Below are 17649 nucleotides of genomic sequence, written 5' to 3'. Positions count from 1 at the left end.
GGATTGGCCCTTTGATGCGCCGCTAAACATATAACACGAAAAAGCACAAACTCCTCTCTTTTATATTTCTCGTATTTCCAAGAAATATACCATGCTTCCTCACTTCACAGTCCCTTAGGAAACCGACCCTCTACCCTACGGCAAGGAATAACCTCACACTCTCAATCGTGGGTCAAAGTCCTAAGAAAACAATTGCTATACAGTCCAGGAGATTTTCCTTCAATACCATGAACCATGCATAGTGCATAATGTGAATGGTTTAGTGCACAAACAATAGAAAATCAGCATTGTGCATCGTGCGCAACCAATCTTTTCATGATTTCCATGCTAACGTTTATGTATTGAAACGAGGAGAGACACCGAGCCTTACGCTCATGGTGCCTTTTCCTTTATTTTAAAACAACATACTATAGCCATGATGCAACACATAAATCATATTTAAGATTGTACTTTGACGCTCAAACTCCCCTCTCACCCTACTGTTTAATGTTTTGCAATCGTTAATAGGTGTAAGAGTCGTTTTATGTGTATTTCTTTGTAGAGAAAGCAATAAATACGGACAAAAACATAAAAACGAGGGTAAACCAAGGCTAACCTTGTACTCTACCTTCATTATACATTGCACAAACACTTATGTGATTTTTTGGAATTTTCCTTTTATCGTTTCCTAATTTTCTCCCATTTAAAACCCATTTTCCACCATTTTTTGGTATTTCTCATCTATTTTCTTCAATAAAAATGACTAGAAATTAAGATTGATTATGGGTTGTGGCCCTTGGGTTCTTTGACAACAAAATTTCAGGTTTTATTGATGTTATATCTCATGTTTCCCATTTATTCTGCAAAAAACCCCCATTTTGTCTCTTAAACGCGTGTTTTACGGGTTTTATACCATTAATTTCAGTCATAGCACATGATTTTCTGATTTTCTGAGCATAAACTGATCAAAATCATAGCAAAAAACATCATAATGCATAATTAGCCCATGGGAACAATATTTCATCAACCAAATAGCATAAAAACTCATTTTTTCTTCATAAAAATTGAATTACCGCTTAGGCTTTGTGTCTCGGGATCTCGATTTTGCTATGGGACTGCGTGTCAGCCCTCATTCAATGTCCAACATCTTCAAGAACATCACTTTTCATGTCTTCATCCACCCAGAAGCAATCCGGTCTCATCCGGACAAGCTTTCTTCCATCATTCTTCATTGTCTTCTTTCACACAAGAACAACCCCTTAAGGGAGAGAGAGGGAGGAGAGAGAAAGATTAGAATCAGAGATTTCCAACCAGGCCACCATTTGATGGGCGAGAGGTGGCAATAAGATCAGCAGAGAAGGAGTAGTTCGAGGGTAATGTCGATTGGGTAGGGTATTTGCAAGCTACAACCATGATCCCTTTCCATGTTGGCGCAATTTTTGGCATCAAATAGGTGGCACGCTCCTCCATCTTTCTCTCACAACAATCCTTCTTTTTTATGTTACATTAAAATTTTGGCCCCCAACCTCCCAAAAGGCACATCTCATTTGGCCTCTCCAATGTCCACCCCTTCGCATCTTGCCCAACTTGTGCCCATTTCCCCGTCTGGACTCGGAATCGAGCTCTGAAAAATCCTAAGCATCTGGCTTGACATCCTGCATTGGCCGGCAACTCCTGACAACCCACACATCAATCAAAAAAATTATCAAAAATCAACAAGTATCACTCGGGCTCCTTTTAAGCACTTGACGCTAAAAATCGTCCTAGGTCAAGCCACCACCTTCGACGTTGAATATTTTTCCCTTGATATTTGTAAATTTTAGCTATTTTTAAGCACTTCTTGGCATCAAAACTCCGCTCTCATGGGTCCACTGAGATTCCTTCCGGTGATACTATGAATCCCAAATATTCAATCTGACGCTTGAAGAATGCACACTTCTTCATTTTAGCATACAGCTTATATGCCCTTGTTTTCTCAAGGACAATCTGGAGTTGGGGTTCATGATCTTCTTCCTATTTGGAATAGACTAAAGTGTCGTCGAACACGACGTGCACGAAGTCATCAAGATATGGCCTAAAGATATCGTGCATCAACCTGTTGAAGGTGGCAAGTGCATTTGTAAGCCTGAATGACATAACTAGGAACTCAAAGTACCCATATCTTGTATTGAAGGCCGTCTTGGAGACATCTTCTTCCTTGATCCTTATCTGATAGTAACCTGACCTGAGATCAAATTTAGAGAAGATCTTTGCAGCCTGAAGACGATCAAGAAGCTCATCTATTCTAGGAATAGGGTACTTGTTCTTGACTATTGATTGATTCAATCCTCTGTAATCAATACATAGCCGAAGTGTTCCATCTTTCTTTTTCTGGAACAGTACTGGAGCTCCCCATGGTAAACTGCTAGGCCGGATGTAGCCCTGATCTAGCAGTTGCTTGAGTTGTTCCTTCAACTCAATTGCTTCTGGTATGGACATTCTTTAAGGTCTCTTTGCAATTGGCACAGCTCCCAGTACTAACATGATCTCATGATCCACTTCTCTTTGAGGCGGGAGTTCTGTCAACTCTTCAGGAAATACGTCCACGTATTCCTTTGGCCAAGAAGGTCCTTCATTAGACTCTTGCTTCTGATCTAACTTGTTGAGTTTGATCAAGTAGACAGGTAATCCTTTTCTGACTCCTTTTATGATCCGAGATACTTTGGCCAATTGGATTCTTGGCACTCCAGCCTCACCTTGGGTTGTGACTAATTCCCTTTCAGAGTTTTGAAAGGAAACTTGGCCCTTTCCATAACGAATGTGGGTGTCATTGGGCTTAAGCCAATCCATTCCGAGTAGACACTCATGGATACCTAAATTCATGACTCTGAATTTGACTAAAGTCTTCTTTCCTCCTAAAAAGAATTCCACCTTAGTAGTTTTCCTGGTATAAGTAACCTCACGACCGTTTTCCAATTCCACAAGCAAGGTAGGTGCTTCTACTGTGGCTATTCCTATTCTTTTTGCACATGCTGGTGAGATAAAGGAATGTGTACTGCCACAATCAATCAAGGTCTTGAAACTTTTACCTTGATTGTCGGACGGTGTCTGAATCACTGAGAACTGGCGATTTGGCCCTTTCCTGTGTAGAGCAGCATGGACTGTCGCTCTTTAAAACTCCACTTCCATGGTCGGATCTTCTTCTTCTTCTTCTTCGCACATTTTCCTATTGGCAACGCAGGCGGTTCTTCCTCTGCCTCGGGTAGCGGCTCCTTGACCACGGCCCGTTCCTTGGAAAGCTGCTTGGCGATGTCTTCCACAAGCTTGGGACATTGCCTCTTGAAGTGACCGGGTTTTTTGCAGTGGAAACAACAAAGGTTTCGGCCATTGCTTTGAGTAGGAACAAAGTTGTTGACATTGTTAGTCCTTGCTTTCTTTCTTTGTCCCTAATTATGACCTTGAACTCTCTTCATTTGAGGTCTGAATGCAAATGAGTGCGTCCTAAAGATCTGATGGACGCATAGATTCGAGACTGGTATTTACTAGTGGATTTAAGCCCACACAAAATTTGGACACCTGCTGTGTCATGTCCATCTGTGGCGCATACTTTAAAAGTGCAACAAATTTAGAGTAGTATGCGTCAAGAGTGAGCCCCAGCTGTTTTAGCTCGTAGAATTGTTTCATTTTCTGCGTGCGATATGCAGGTGGCAAGTATCTTCCCTACATGGCTTTCTTCAGCTTCTCCCAGGTAAGTGATCCCTCCGCAATCCCTTGATCCCTGCACCATTGCTTCTACCAAAGCCTGGCTTCGCCGGTGAGCTTTAGCTTGGTGAGTATAGCTTGATTGGTGGGTGCAGTACCAGTTGCTTTGAAGTAATCCTCCATGGATTCAATCCAAATTTTAGCGTCAGCTTGGACGGACCTGCCTCTCCCGTCAAACTCGGGCGGTTTGATCTGCTTGAGAAGAAACTCTTTCTCTTGGATTACAGTAGTGCTTGATGTAGGAGGCGAACTAGGAACTTGTACCTGGGGTTGTACCTGGATAAAGTTTTCTTAACATTATTATACGATAATCGTTATTGATTATATTACATCTTCAATTCTGCTATCACATAAGCAATGTACATTGCTATCAGTAAGCAATGTAACTACTTAACTTTTTATCAATTCTCATGCAAAATCAAAAATTGATAAAAAGAAGTCTTATTTGTATTTATATGGGCATAGCCCTTTTGGAATACAACATTTCTTATGATGATAAGCCAACTGTTACATTTAGTTTGGGGAGAACAACATTGTATTAAATTTATCTACAAGAATTGTATAATAGTATGGTTTCAGGTCATGGATCTTCAGGAATTGGTAAATCATTGGCACTTCAGGGTATCCTTTCCATTGGAATCCATTCTTGTCATGGCGGCCCAACACTTTAATCCTGTCGGGGGGGATTACATGGGTTACTTCCTCATATATATATGAATTCATCTCAACCCTCCGACCTCGAATATGTAAAGTTGAGTTTACGTGAGCTTCCACAAAAATGAACAACTTCACGACTTTCAGGTCTTCCAACCACTTGATCCTTTTTAGGTTGGTTTGTAGGTAAGCAAACCGGTGGGCCGCTATATAGTAGATTCCTGAGGCACCCGTCCATCTTCATTCCATGTACAAGGGTAATGGATTATATATTTGCTCCAGGATGTTCATCATCCTAACCCTTTGTCGATAATGCAGAGAATGTATTGCATTCATAAACATGACTCAAAATACCAAGAACTTGTTCCATGCTTCGTAATTCTACAAGACAGCATTGAAGGTAAGGAAATGTTTGGACAACAACATTTGCTTTACTTCAACTTATTAATATTTCATAAAAATAATTACGTTGTTGGTCGGCTCTAATACCAACTGTAATGTGCCCACTTGTATCTTTAGGACAAGTCTTAGCAGTACATCGAAAAGGATGTCTAGAAAGCTCCGCCCGGCACTCCCATGGAATGTTATGGAGTTTGCGATCTAGGTATTTCCACGTTTGCCACGTAGCGGAAGTATTCCAGCCCTTCCCACTTAGGATCGACCTAAATTAGGGTTTTCTTTATTGTTCATTTCCTAACGGCAACTAGCATTGGACTTGAGCGAACTACTTTACGCAGAAACGCCAGGTCCGAAGCGGATTCACTTTGCACTTAGCTCAAGGAGAATGGGAAACGAGAGGGATGCAAAGTCAACCTCTCTGCCATAAGGCATAGTCCCATTCGGTTCCCCTAAAACAATGTAAATCAGGTTTAATCATAACTCTAGGTCAACGCTTTTGTTGTTCGTGTTCTTTGATGATCATTCTACTATTCCGCGTGATTTGAGAAAAGTTCCCAACCAACCGGGACCACCCATCCGTAGGATGGACGTGTGGCCCATCCTCTGCACTTTCCTTGGGTTGATTTAGTTATTTAATTACCTAACACATTAGTTGGACATGTAACAATCAGCTTCATTAATTAACCCGTTAGATACTGGTTCTTTCACGTAATCTTATCACTTGACATAGAAAAACAATATGAGACAAGTTCCTTATTAAGAGGTTATCATATTTATCTTTGAAATACAAAGAGCCCAGCCCGTAGGCTTATCCACAATCCGCCCGAAGGCTATCGAGCAATCCACATGCATCACTAATCCAAGTTTCCGCCCGTAGACTAGTATGCGGGCCTCAAGATCCAATCTCGAGTCACGTTAGCCTCTTGTGCAGGGACGGGAAGGTGAGGGATTTACGGCCAGAGCCCCCTCTGGCACCAAGCGTCCTGTTGCTCCAAGTAGCGCTCAACGAAAAGACCTCTCGTGGCGGGTTTGGACCACTTGCTTGACGCGGCCAACAACCCCCTTGGTTAGGGTCAGCAGGCAGGCAGTCAGGGGTAACTAAAGCTGCCTCTCCCTTTAGGCCTTCAACCTGAAGTATAGATATCCTCTTATCTTTTTAATTCATTACTCAAGCAAGACCAAACAATGCTCTAAAATCTGTAGCAAGCACAAATATTTCCATTGATCATTTTTTTTGGCAAACTGCTAAGGAACGAATCCTTCCTTTCGAATGCGTCCAACACTTGATCTCGGATGACTTGCAACTTGGCAAGATCCCCTATATCGTGGGCTAGGGCATACCCTAATAACCTGACTTGGTCAAACCTTAAGTTCATCGGCTATTTTAGTTTATCGGCTGGTCTTTAGTTTCCAATCATTCTTCTTTACTCAAGAAAGAAACTAATTTAGGATGATTATTCATCTTCTTGCAAGATAACTTACGGAAGGACTTGTCATCCTCGTTGCAAGATTTTGGCCATTCCCTTGTGATCCAATCACAAGATCATATGACTTCGCACTTGTTGCGCAAGTGTCGCATCGAACTATGAGACTATGGAGTCATGAAACAATCTATTTCAGGTTCTTTAGGCTGACACCGTTAGACCTAGGGTTTTCAAGTTCCATCTTGTAAGATTCTTAGGGACAAATCCTAGCTCACTTTCCAATTACGTTTTTCATTGTCTCTACATTTAGTGAATGTGGGCAAGTATTTAAGGTAAAGGAATATCAATTTTAGCAATACATACGATTAGGTCACGCATTAATTTTCTAGTGAATTTCTTTGAATTCAAGTACTCTTTTTAAACGAGTACTCTGCGGTTTAGGTGTTTTAGGTTTATACCAATTTGGTTAACTCTGAAAAATAATTACATGATCATTTCCACATGACTCGTTGTCTATGCGTAAATTAATTTTTCAACCTTGACTTATCGATTAAGGCCACGCATAGGTGAGGTTAATTCCAGCTATCCTTCCTATATCTTTGCGAACAAATTTCATGCTAAACAAGCAACCTTTTCCTTGATAATTTATGCAGTTGACAAGCGATAATTTCCTAGAGTTTATGCATCGTAAGAATCATTTCATACTTTGCACTTTCCATGATGATTCATTGTGAAGAGGATATGGGTTAATAGTGAGATATGTAGTTTATACATCTAGGCTTAAACGAAGTATACTATTTTAATGGACATTTACCTAATTTTTAATTCATTTCAAAATATATTTATGCTTTCTTTATTTTGCATGTTTTATTGAAAGTATTAATGACTAAGTTTCTACGTCATGAACATATAGGACAAAAATATATCCTATATCCAACAATTTACCTTGCATGATTGAATTTCAACATTACAAAATAAAAATTAGGAAGGAAAACCTGGGCTTGCGGTGAGATGTCCATGTGGATGCCCGGAGACTACCCTTTGGCGGCTATGCCTTGGATTTCTTAGGAGGCATCACGATTGTAGTCTTTGGAACATGGAAGTAGCTTTACAATTCCTCTTTGGAATTCCACCGTCGCTCCCTTGCACCCTGCGTCGAAAGTAGTTTTAGAAGGATCCCTCCTTGAAGTAGGGATTTCGAAAGAAGGGGTGTTTCAAAATCTTTTGCGGATAAGACCCATTAAAGCCATGTGAGGGGCTTAATGGCCTTATAATGACTCGCACAAACAAGGAATAAATAAAGTGTGGAATCCCTTACAAGGGTTTTTGAGTGGGAAAGGGAGGTGTTAAAATCCCTCAACACTCTCTTCTCTTTTACAAGTGGGGAAAAAGAACAAAGCTCCAAGGGTATTCTACATGGGGTTTCAAGAGCACAAAGGAAGGGCTTAAGGGGGTTTTTACAATAGGGGGTTTCAATATACCACAAGGGAAGGGAGATAAGGGAATTTAAACACACGAGTGAGGGGGTTTCAAGCCCAAAGGGAAGGGACTTAAGGGTTAAAATACGGGGGTTCAAAAATGGCACAAGGGAAAGGGGCTAAAAGAAAATTTTTAAACATGGGGGGGGGGGGGGTTCCAACTACCATGGGAAAGGGGGCTTAAGGGGGTTAAAACATGGGGGAGGGTGAGTGGTTTTGAAGCCCAAGGAAAAGGGGGATAAGAAGGCCCCCCCTTTGGAAGCTTCTAAGCTTCCAGAAGCTTACGTGGGGGGGGGGGGGGGGGAGTATTAAGGCCATTAGTCGTGACCGCGAATTCAGGTGGCAGTGGCAATTCGGTAGCCTTTGTCTGGGCAGAGTGCTCCCTCAAGCCCTCTCTCTCTCTTACCCACTGCTTAGAGTGGTGTCGTGGCGGCCCTCCCGCTTTCCTTTCCTTTCGTCCCCTCTTGCAACAGCAGTGGGAGCCTCTCCATCTCCCTCTTGATCCCCTCACAGCAATAGTAGGCCGTCTCTTCTCCTTTTTTCTCCTCTCTCACGGCGATCCCCCCCTAGTTTATATAGGTAAGGGGGGGACTCCTACCTCCCCTACGTGTTTGCACCATGGCGACTAGTGGCAGCGAGCTCCACTGAGGAGCTTTACCATGCATTCTATTTTCCTCCCCTTCCAGCATGACAGTCGTCTGGGGAGGGGAATAAGGAAAAAAAATTGCCATTATTTCATTAAAAGGAATTATCCCTATGATTATCCTACCCTTAAGAGGGTTTCATATGCAAATGGTCTATTTATCCTTTTAGAGTTGTTACAGGATGGGTGTTTCAGGGATCTATTACAGAGGTGCCCACCGACTTGTGTACCTTCAAACCAACTTGAAGAGAATCAAGTGGATGAAGGACTTAAACATCATGTAGTTGTTCGTCTTTTTTTAGGCTCACACAAACACAGCCCTACATATGTCGGAGGTCGAAGGGTTAAGAAGAAGAAGTATGTGTATGAGGAAGTGACTCGAGTAATCCCCGCCCACAGGATCAAGATGTTGGGACATCATGAGAAGAACGGATATCAAAGGAAAAGATACCCTAATCTTCCAATGACTTATCAATTCCTGAAAATCCATGATCCCAATCCATACTATTACACAGTTCTCGTAGCTGAATGCAACAACATCTTATTCTCCTTGATTTAATGTATCAGCTTGTTCCATCTCCCCAATAATAATTGTACTTCGAAATGGCTATGCCCATATGAATGAAATAAGACTTCTTTTTATCAATGATTTTCTTGACTGTGTATATTGATAAAGAAGTAAAGTGATTTGGTCACTTGGCTAAAAGCTAAAGTGGACATGTAATGTAATGTGAAATTCCACTTTGGTCAGATTCAGGGTCATGTCATTCGGGCTAATGAATGCACCTACCACCTTCAATAGGATAATGCATGATATCTTTAGGCCATATCTTGATGACTTCGTACTTGTCTTATTCGACGATACCTTAGTCTACTCCAAACATGAAGAAGATCATGAACCCCAGTTTTGCATTGTCCTTGAGACAATGAGGGCACACAAGCTTTATGCCAAGAAGAAGAAGTGTGCATTCTTCAAACGACAAATTGAATATTTGGGATTCATCCTATCAGCGGAAGGAATCTCAGTGGATTAGGCCAAAGTCAAAGATGTTCTACAGTGGCCAATACCAACAACTGTCAAAGAATGATGCCAGGAGGCATATTTCACGGTGGATTCCGTGCCACGGTGGATTCCGTGACGTTTTACGGTGGATTCAATAAACTTTGTTGACTGGGGCTCATACACAAAGTGGATTCTTTGTGCAAGAAGTTGATGGGAACGCCTATCCTTTTCGGGCATTTCATTAATTTAGTGTGTATATGGGTGATTCCATAGCGGGTGATTCCGTAAAATACATATTAAATTAATAAACGTTTATGAGTTTAGAGTGCACACTCATAATAAATTAAGGTTAGGATTGAGTTCTAACCAATTGACTTATTTATGTAGCTGAAGACTGCTAGGTATTCACTTTTGTTAGTTTAATTGTGTTATTTTACTAACGATTGTGAATGCTTTAGTTGATGTGTAGAGATAGCAGCAGTGGCGGAGGAAAGCATTGGAGGATAGCGAGTATTTGAGTTATCACTTATATTTTGATGGGCTCATACCTTAGGCATGGCACCTATATTTTGTCATGCCTATTTATTGAGGCGTTGGATATCTATTTATTATTTTGTATGCGCATGGGCGCACGATTATGATATTTTTATTTGGACATTGTATTGGGTATGCCTGACTCTTTGGGCGCCCACCCATTAGATTTATTTCTAATTTTTGCTAAAGCAAACTCAAAAGACAAAAGCATGCTATTTTGTAATTTGGGCTATTATTTGAGCTTGAAGATGATTAATACATAAAATACATGCTTTGTGGAGCGCTCACACAAGGCATGGGGGGAGATTGCACCCAATTGGTCTCTTGTTCATGTTGTGCATGCTTTTTACCTTGAGTTTTGTGCAAAAAGTAGAGTTCTTTTGTTCTTGGGGACCTTTCGGTATTCACTACGCAAGCATATGGCATCCGATCTACGCACCAGTGGTATCATAGCGAAGCTGAGATTGAGAGCTTCCAATCGCTACCCATCTTGTGCGAAGGCAGAGCTCCTGGAATGATCGAGCTCTATGGTCAATCTCATTGCAAACGGTCAATATGGGTGGATTCTTGGCGGTCAAGAACCTCTGTTTTCAGTCTCTGATCGTCGCGAAGGACCGGCCTGCAACGACGGAGGACCACTCCTACATCTTCTTCTCCAAGTCGTGGATACACAAAGATAAGCCATATCTTCTCTTAAGCTTCAAGCTTAAGTTTTTAAGTTTTAAAGCTTAGCTTAACTTGAAGCTTAAAAAAGCTTCAAATCGTTGATCAACAGCAACGGCAGGATCTTCAGGGCGCCGAAAATTCTGTCGAGGACATATTCATGTCCTAAAAGTTGACGATTTACTAAGAAGCCTAAAGCTTCTTAATACTCTAAGTCTACTAAGGCTTCCCAACTACTCAAGTTCAAAGTTACTTATCCTGCAAGTTTCATTAGTCAACAGTCACGTAAATCTATCAAGTTGATCAAGTTTCGTAAGTCTGCAACTCTACAAGTCTATCAAGTCACCTGAAGTCAAAACTGACTTGTGTTCAAAACTCCTAGAAGGACTGTTCCTGTGCAGAAGCTCCGAACTGCAAAGTTGTTCTCTCGAAGGTACTGTTGGCATACGCAGACTTGCTGAACTAGTTTCAGCACACACAGAAGGTCAAAATGCATATTTTTCAAAGATTTCCAATCCCACAATAGCCAAAGACGAAGACTGTGAAAGCCACACACAAAAATATATAATCCTTATACACCCGATCTTGAGCTACGCTCATCCCGCTAATTGGATTTTGAGAGTGTGAGGTCTTTTGAAGTTTTGCAGGATGACGGAACCACATATGGATGATTTAATGGCTGAAGACAATCTTCTTGAACCTACGATGGAGCAAAAGCTGGATTTAATTATGATGTAGTTGGATGAAGAATGAAGAGCTCGGCAAGCATTGCAAGTTCAATTGGCTAATTTACAAAGATCGACTACCGACAAAGAGGAACCACAATCTGAAGATCTTACTCAACGTACCATCGATGCGACTCTCAAAGCTCAATCCATCCACAAAGAAACAAAGATAAGTAAAAGAAATTTCAAATTCCGTACTTTCAATGGCACTCGAGATAGAAAAACTGTTCTTGCATTCATCAGTCAGTTTGATGATTACTTTCATGAGGAAACATAGGCAGAAAAAATGTGTCACTAATCATTTAGTGGATAGAGCATCTCTTTGGTGGACCGTGGTTCGTAAGAGCATAGATTGTCCCACTACTTGGGAGAGTTTCAAGAAGAAGTTTATGCAGAATTTCCTTTCTCCACAATTCCATGAAAAAGCCATAAAGCAATGGGACCTTCTTCAGCAAGAGATTGTGAGCCTATTCCTTAGTACACCAAACGCTTTTGGAATGCATTACTCCAGTTATGCATGCTTGAAGACGTACCTGAAGCGACTCACAAGCGCAACTATATATCTGGATTACTTGGGCATTACTACGCTGAAGTCAATATGTTCAAGCCTGCAACTCTTGAAGATGTAATTTCTTTAGCTCATGACATTGAAGACAAGCTTCAAGGAAGAGACAAGTTTCCACAACAATTTCAAGCCAATGGTAACTATGGATTTAAGCAATTCAACTCAAATTTTAGAAGATTTAATCAAGGTTGTTTTCCTTCATCATCTTTCCGTAAGTCTTGGGCAAAACCACCAACTTTACCATCGAATACCAATCAAAACCCCAAGAAAAATTCACAACCAAATCCTAATATTCCTAGACTTCCTGCCATTGAAAACAATGTATCTAAAGCCAAACCTATAGTGTGTTACAAATGCCACCAACCTAGACATCTAGCAGCCAATTGCCAATCGAAGAAGCCACCTATCCATATCAACTACCTTGGAGAAATGGAAGATGAAGGACATGAAGAAATGCCTGATTTCACGGAAGATGAAGACGACGTTACTACTCCTTCGGATACTTTACTAGGTATGCCAACTCCACATTCTTTATTAACAATGAAATGTTTAGTGCATGGAAAAGAAAAGATTATTTTGCATGATGATGGTAGTACTCATGATTTTATTTCTGCAAAGTTGGTGAAAGAATTGAAGCTACAAACTGTTCCTACATTATCGCATTAAAGCAGCATTCTTAGGCACAAGGTATAATGGAACACAAGAGGTGCATGATTTAGAAATTCAAATTGGTGAATACACTAAAAGAAGGAATTTTCTAGTTGTGCCATTACAATCGAGTGATATTATTTTAGGTATGCCTTGGCGTTATCAGCATAATCCTGATATAGATTATTCAACACATTCAATTAATATTCATTTTCAAGGAAAACATATTACATTGTATGGTATGCATGCATCTAATGCTTTTCCATTGCTTTTTTATACTCAAGTTAAACATGCATTACGCAAAAGTAGCAAATCTTATCTAATTTGGGTGAATGAACTACAAGTTAAAGAAAAACATACGCACCCTAGACATAAAGAATTTCTTGTACAATTTAAAGACTGTTTTGCAAAAGATCTACCACCTGGTTTACCTCCTTCACGTCCTGAAGACCACAAAATAGATTTGATTCCTAGTACACAACCACCTTGTAAAGCACCATATAGGTACTAAATAGAGGATTGATTAGACCTAGTAGTTCTCCATTTGGTGCACCTTTTTTGTTGGTAAAGAAGAAGAATAATACTTATTGTATGTGAATTGACTATTGAGCTTTAAATAAGATCACTGAAAAGAATAGATATCCAATTCCTAGAGTCGATGACCTTATGGATAAACTGCAAGGTTCTGCCATATTTAGTAAAATATATCTTAAATCTAGGTTATCATCAGGTGAGATTAGATAAGTTTGACATATTCAAGACTGCATTTAGAACACAATTTGGTCATTATGAATTTTTAGTGATGCCTTTTGGATTGACTAATGCACCTGCTACATTTAGTAGAATGATGAACCGTATATTTTTGAAATATCAGCATTGTGTTATTGTATTCTTTGATGATATCTTGGTGTTTAGTCAAAATGAGAAAGAACATTATGAACATCTGTCCTTGGTTTTCAAGTTGTTGAAAGATAATCAACTGTATGCTAATCTGGAAAAAAGTGAGTTCTTTAAAACAGAAATTGAATATTTAGGTAATATTGTATCATCAGATGGTATTAAGGTTGACCCTAAGAAAATAGAAGCAATATTGCACTGGCCTATATCTAAAAATGTGCATGAGTTACGATCTTTCGTAGGTCTTGCTAGTTTCTACAGGAAATTTGTGCAAAATTTTTCATTACTTGCTTTGCCTTTGACTAAACTTTTAAAGAAAGGTATTGTTTATCATTGGTCTGATAATCAACAGAAATCCTTTGATTTATTGAAACATGCATTAACTCATGCTCCTATATTACAACTACCTGATTTTAATAGACCATTCTTTTTAGTAGTTACTAATGCTAGCGGATCTAGAATAGGAGCCGTACTTATGCAAGATAATCATCCCATAGCCTATTCTAGTTGTAAATTGAAGCCCTTCAAACTTAAATATTCCGCATATGATAAAGAATTATTAGTTGTAGTACAAGCTTTAAGACAATGGAAACATTACTTAATGGGTTCTGAGTTTATGATTAAGACTGATCAACAAAGTATTAGACATCAGACACTGACATTAATGAATAATATAGCATTGGCTCTCTAGATCGATAAGAAAGCCAAATGATGATGCACTCTAGATTTTTTCACAATCTATCTGGGTCGCGACAGTACATCCACCCCCTCCTAACCTGCACATCCTCTGGCATGTGCCAAAGTCTATGGGCAGCCTTTATTAAGAGTTTTCATCCCATCATTCAATATCAACCAAGTAAAGAAAATGTAGTGGCCGATGCATTAAGTAGAAGACTGACCATTCATAATATCTCTGTTGTATCATTTGATTCTCTAACTCCTATGAAAGATACTTATCATTAGGACATTACTTTTCATGCTGATTGGAATACATTAGTTGGAAATAACTGGATTCCTATTGATTCAGTGTCTTATAATGATGGATTCATGTTTTATGAAAAGAGATTATGTATTACAGTACCATTTAGATCTTTTGTTTTGAATGAGATTCATTTTTCTCCATATCAAGGTCATAGAGGTATCATATCTACTTTACATACATTAAATGAAGATTTTTATTGGCCACATATGGACACTAATGTATCTAACTTTGTTTCTGAATGTTTGATTTGTCAAAGAGTTAAGAGACATCATGGTAAACAGTATGGATTTACTTATGCCTTTATCTATTCCATCAAGACCATGGGAACAGATTTCTATGGATTTTATTACTGGTTTGCCTAATACTAAAGCTAACCATGGCATGATTTGGACTGTAGTAGATAGGTTTAGTAAACAAGCATATTTGATTCCATGTAAGAAAACTTTAACAGCATCTCAGGCAGCACAATTGTTTTTGAAAACTGTTTTCACTAATCATGAATTACCAAAAGTTATTATTTCTGATCGTGATTCTAGATTTTGTAACAACTTTTGGATTACTTTGTTTACTAACCTAGGAACAAAAATTGATTTCTCATCTGTATTTCATCCTGAAACTAATGGACAAACAGAAGCCACTAACAGTACTATTTTAGATCTTTTACGTGCTTACACTATTTCTAAACCACAGACATGGGACACACATTTGCATTTACTACAGTTTGCATATAACAATACACCACACACATCTACAAAGAAAGCACCGTTTGAAGTGATTTATGGTTATAGATTGTCTATACCTGTTGCATCTTTATCAAATAGAATTCAGAGTGCTGATGATATTGCTAACATGCACGCTACTATTTTTCATGAGGTTAAAGACAGATTGCCAAAGCCCAGCAATCATATACCAAACAAGCCAATAAGAAAAGACAAGCAATGAATTTCAAAGTTGATTATGTTTGGTTGAGAATAGAAAAACGTAGATTACAAAGTGTAGATAAACACCCAGTTGTGAAATTAGCACCTAGATTCTATGGACCATTTAAGATCATTCACAAAATCAATGATAATGAATTCAAGTTAGAATTACCACCTCACCGAAAAATTTATAACACATTTCACATTAGTTTATTACGACCCTTTAGAGGCCAATTACCTGTACACCCTGTTTATGAAAACCCACCTTTGTTAGATGAAGAGACTGAAATACTTGAACCTGAAGCTATCATAGATATTGACTTTATAACCACTAGAACTGGTCGAAGATATTCTAGATATTTAGTCAAGTTTAAGAACCACCCTGTAGAGGAAGCCCAATGGATGCACGCTAGAGACTTAAATGCTTTCCCCACTTCGTTAGCTTCACATTGAGCTAATAGCAATTGAGGTCAATTGCTATCCCACCCCGGGGGTATGATGGCAGGATGCATATTTCACTGTGGATTCCGTGAGGTTTTACGGTGGATTCCGTAAACTTTGTTGACCGGGGCTCAAACACAAAGTGGATTCTTTGTGCGAGAAGTTGATGGGGACGCCTATCCTTTTCGAGCATTTCATTAATTTAGTGTGTACATGGGTGATTCCATAGTGGGTGATTCTGTAAAATACATATTAAATTAATAAACGTTTATGAGTTTAGAGTGTGCACTCGTAATAAATTAAGGTTAGTATTGATTTCTAACCAATTGATTTATTTATGTAGCTGAAGACTGCTAGGTATTCACTTTTGTTGGTTTAATTGTGTTATTTTACTAACGATTGTGAATGCTTCAGTTGATGTGTAGAGATAGCAGCAGAGGCGGAGGAAAGCATTGGAGGATAGCGAGTATTCGAGTTATCACTTATATTTTGATGGGTGCATATCTTAGGCATGGTGCCTATATTTTGTCGCGCCTATTTATTGAGGCGTTGGATATCTATTTATTATTTTTTATGCGCATGGGCACACGATTATGATATTTGTATTTGGACATTGTATTGGGTATGCCTGACTCTTTGGGCGGGCGCCACCCATTAGCTTTATTTCTATTTTGTGCTAAAGCAAAATCAAAAGCCAAAAGCATGCTATTTTGTAATTTGGGCTATTATTTGAGCTTGAAGATGATTAATACATAAAATACATGCTTTGTGGAGTGCTCACACAAGGCACGGGGGGAGATTGCACCCAATTGATCTCTTGTTCATGTCGTGCATGCTTTTTACCTTGAGTTTTGTGCAAAAAGTAAAGTTCTTTTGTTCTTGGGGACCTTCCGGCATCACTACGCAAGCATACGGCATTTGATCTATGCACCAAAGAAATATGCAGTTTTCCTGGATTGACAGGATGGTACAGGGTCTTTATAAAAAACTCTTCTTTGATTGCAGCACCTTTGACCGATCTACTAAAGAAGCAAACATCAATTGTATGGTCAATTGCTGAACAATCTAGCTTTGATAGGCCAAAGAAAAGCTTGGTATCAGCACCTATCCTGAAACTTCCGGGCCTTGGTAAGGAGTTTGAAGTTATAACTAATGCTAGCGTACTTGCCTTAGGATGTGTTCTTATGTAAGAAGGTCATCCTATAGCATACTCTTCAAGGAATCTGAAGAGCCATGACAAGAATTATGCTAACCATGATCTAGAGTTGTTAGTTGTCATCCATGCTCTCAAGCTTTGAAGACACTACCTATTGGGTAACAAGTTTATCCTAAAGACGAATCATAGAAGTCTTAAGTGGATCTTTACCTAGAATGAGCTCAACATGAGGCAACGTCAATGGATTGAAGTGCTAGAGGAATATGATTTTGAAATCAAATACCCGCCTGGAAAGGAGAATGTAGATGTTGATGCTAGAGGGAGTGAGTGTGTGAGAGTGAGGGATCAAGAGGGTGAAGCTCTTCACCATCTCCTCTTCTCTTCTTCTCTTCTCTTCTCTTTTCTCGCACGCGCGGCTATGGAGGATGGAGCTTGGAGATGGAGGAGGCTTGAGGATGCTTGAGCTCGCATCTAGGATCGTGGAGCTACGAGGGTGTGCGAGAGAGGAGGCAACTCGTATCGGCATCAAGCTAAGCTCACTACACTCATAGGATCGACGGCATGTCGGCTAGGTGAGAGATAGCCATTTGAGCTCACTTGAAACGCTTGAAGCAATAAGCGGCCCGTGGGTCTTGGCAGTTGAGCGTGAGCTCCCACTACATTTTGGTTCCGTTTCCAGGACCAACGGATTCAAGCTTGAGCACTTGCGCGCCTCATATCGAGCATCGAAGTAAGGAATTCATCCCCGAAACGGAGCTTGAGATAGGTAGGAAGTTTGGGTGTTTTTGATCTTCAAA

The sequence above is a fragment of the Lygodium microphyllum genome, chromosome 17 (genome assembly GCF_053477565.2).
Source record: "Lygodium microphyllum isolate KBCC chromosome 17, Lygodium_microphyllum_v1.1.10, whole genome shotgun sequence".
NCBI classification, from domain to species: Eukaryota; Viridiplantae; Streptophyta; class Polypodiopsida; order Schizaeales; family Lygodiaceae; genus Lygodium; species Lygodium microphyllum.
The sequence above is the reverse complement of the archived record's forward strand: the minus strand, read 5'-3'. Positions refer to the sequence as shown.